The following is a 3687-nucleotide window of genomic DNA, read 5'->3' as shown; positions in this document are numbered from 1 at the left end:
CACACACACACACACACACACACACACACACATAAACACACATGGTGGATGCAGGAAAAACCACGGATGAGATGTCCAGAATGACCTAAATTGAGGACAGCTCATCATTGTAGGTGCAATGATAACTTAAAGTCCAATAAGTCCTCTATCTAACTGTATGAATGTGTCCCAGCCCAGGACAGGAAATGATGCCTTTATGCTACTACTACAGCACGTGGTAACGGCGCAATGTCCATGCGTAGGTCACAATGAACTGGACAAGACCATAGAGACACAGACAGTCCTGTTTTTCACCTTAATGAGGCAAACAAGTCGCTGGCAAAAAGTCACTGTGGATTTTTAAAAGTGGCAGGTGGTCGAAAACGTTAACGTCAGGCCCTGCACCTTACATCAAGAAAACATAACTTGCATCAGTTAATTTACTTTTTTAGTTCTGTTAGTTTCTATAAGCTAAATCATGTGTTAAAAACGTCTACTTTAACACATGAAGTACACATGAGATATTTCACACAAAGAAAAACATAAAAATTAAACGATTGACGGCTCAAAATTACAGGAAACTAATGACTTCTATCACTAAACCTCCATTTTCCTGTAGTGCATTCTCTGTATTCAGGACGTTGTCAAAGATAAACAAGCCTCGTGCGTCACCCCTGCTGTGCGAGAGCTGCTTTAGCTTGTGGTTAGGTACCAGATTGTGCCTTTAGTTTAGACTCAGCAGTGCATGCAGTGTGTAGCGTTTGTTGAGGCCCTAGCCAGGCAGTGGAGTGCACTTAATGCTGTTAAGTTGAAGCCAGCAGTGCGTGTCCTGCAGTATGTTGACTGTCTAACATACTGGAGGTGTAGCTCCCAGTTTAATATGGCCAGGCAATTATAGAGCAAGTTGATATTCATGCTTGAGTCGGAGCACCGCTCTTTTGTCTGTGTTTCAATTTCTCAGAGTGTGTGTGTGTTTGTGTGTGTGTGTATCCAATGACCTATTTTCTTCCTCTGCAAGTAACTATGGCTGTGTGTGCCTAAACATATAGGTTGTCCCTGCCTTTTTAGCTCTGTGTGTTTATGTGTGTGTGTGTGTGTGTGTGTGTGTGTGTGTGCGCGCGCGCGCTCCTATATGCATGCAACATTAATAAGCTCCGTAATGAAAGGGGACAGTTTTCTGTTGCCGTGGTAATGAAGCAGTGGAGCGTTGCCATGCACAACGACAGAGATGGAACATAACTGTATTAGGGCATCGTCTTGGAAACACAAACTGCAGACGGGGATGTGTTTGGATCGAGGCAGACAGAGACGGATAGGTGGACAGATACATGCATAGACAGGCAAAAAAAGACAGTACATGATGCAATAGACAGATACAAGAGACAAGTGGACAGACGCAGTGCAGAACACCTTTGTATGTCCAAACAGAGGTCCGGGAATGTGTTTGAGAGACAAAAAGAAAGGCTGATGGATGGTCTTGTCTATACAGCTAGAGGTGTACAAGGAGGAGGAGAGAGCGAGATCTGTGTGTTGCGAGGGGGACACGGATGGGGTGATGTGATCGATTTGACTGGGCCAATGTCCCCCGAAGACAGAGCGATTCAGATAGATGGATAGAAACAGAGATGCAGCAGACGAAGGGTCGTCTTGACAGATAGATAGATCAAGACGGCGGAATGCAGAGAGGCGACAGCCGACAGACGGATAGAGTGAGGCGATAAGGGCCGATTGGAGTGACAGCCAGATTAATACAGAGGTAGATGGCAAAATAATTCCAGTGAGGAGAGGTCGGGCTGGGTCGATGAAGAAAGATGTACCCAGAGCTCCTCGGTTCAACAGAGAGTGCACAGCTGATTTTCTGACCTTGAAGCAGTGTTTAAAGGTAGTTATGGGCAAGTCTTTCCAATAAGCCAGAAACAATTTAGGGAGTCCGCTCTCGAGCATGTGCTGCTGTGCAGAGCAGTCCACTGGCCGTGAAAGACGGGGGTCACATTTCATGGTTCACATGTGTCTACACTAGAAGAAGAGGAGAGATCATTTGGGTGTAAACACTCACACAAACAGGCCAGAGGAGAGCAGCTTCAGTAACATCTTTCTAATAATACCCATTTGTTGTTGGCTTCCAGTCCTAATTTATGTCAGTATGTTATTTATTTATTAATTCATTTTCTCATTTTTGTCTGCTTGAGTATTGGTCATTTGTCTTTCTCATTGCAAAACTATCACTTTCATCCTATTAACCTATAACAACGTTTTTATGTGTAGCATGTATAGCTTAAATAATTAGTTAATTCATGGATTTAGTCGACAGAAACGTAGCAATTCCAAAAATCTGGAAAAAAATTTACTCTGTTTTATATTATTCCAAATTAAATGTCAGACTGGAGAAAAGAAGCAATTACAAGATTCATCTTGGCCCTTGGGAACTTGTGATGGGCATTTATCACTAACCTGACATTTTATGGATATGGATAATCAATTAATCCAAGAAAAAGATTGACAGATCGATCAATAATGAAAATAATTATTAGTTGCAGCCCTAACTGCTACCAAGGCAAACATTAACCCTTGTGCCCTGTGTTGATGCCCGTGGATTCTTTATATTTCTCCATTCATTTATTCAGGTTGTTGCCTTGCTTTGTCACCTGTCTGTATGTTGCACATTTAGTATTGCCTTGCCCTCCGGTTGGACCTGGTGATTTTCCCTCTGAGCATCACTTCAGCTCAGTCAGTATCCTGGTACTCTCCCAGCATCTATTCAATGCTTCAGGATTCCACAACGTCTACTAAGTACTAAGTTCTTCTGCTTTTACAGCCAAGGTGATGAGACGCAACTCTCACTGTTGGACAAAAATGGGATTTCAAGAAATGAGGTTTTATTCATGAAATCCATAAAAGGCCCTCGCTGCTGCGCTCCTTGGTGAATAAATCCATACTACATACATATTGCACATCTCCTAAGATAGTTAGCTTAAATACAAATGTGTACCTTGATCTACTCTCCTATGAAATATTCACCATTCATCTTGCTGTGCAGCACAAGCTAACATGGCACGGATCACACAGAATTCATGGAGGCCTTCCTTCTGAGGAATAAAGTCTTGAGATGAACTTTCAAAATGTGGACGAATACATTCTAAAATATGAATAGAAGGCCAAAGTGCAACACATTAAAAATGGAGTTAGGCCATTCCACTCCATCAGCTTGCTGGCATGTGTCTTACTGTGCAGTGAGCTTCAGGGTGTGTGTGTCAGTGTGTGCAAAACAGCAAAAGACGTCCTGCCAACATTTTAAAATCAAGGTAAACTACAACCATTTCTCACTGCTGCTCAGTCCCCCCCCCCCCCCCCCCCCCCCCCCCCCCCCCCCCCCCCCCCGACTGACATGCACACACACAATTACACATGGTGGATGCAGGAAAGACTGCAGATGAGATGTCCAGGTGGACCTAAACTGAGGACAGCTACATTATTGCAGGTGCAATGATAAGTTAAAGTCCAATAAGTCCTCTATCAAAATGTCTGAATGTGTACCAGCCCAGGATAGGAAATGATGCCTTTATGCTGGATAATCCAGGAATTGAATTGCCTCACACACAAACACACACACACACACACACACACACACACAAAGATTATATGTATACACACACTTATCATCACACTTATGTCAGATTTCAAAGCAAAAGATACTCTAAAGCAAAATTC

This window comes from Etheostoma cragini, chromosome 19 (genome assembly GCF_013103735.1).
Source record: "Etheostoma cragini isolate CJK2018 chromosome 19, CSU_Ecrag_1.0, whole genome shotgun sequence".
In the NCBI taxonomy this organism is placed as follows: Eukaryota; Metazoa; Chordata; class Actinopteri; order Perciformes; family Percidae; genus Etheostoma; species Etheostoma cragini.
The sequence above is the reverse complement of the archived record's forward strand: the minus strand, read 5'-3'. Positions refer to the sequence as shown.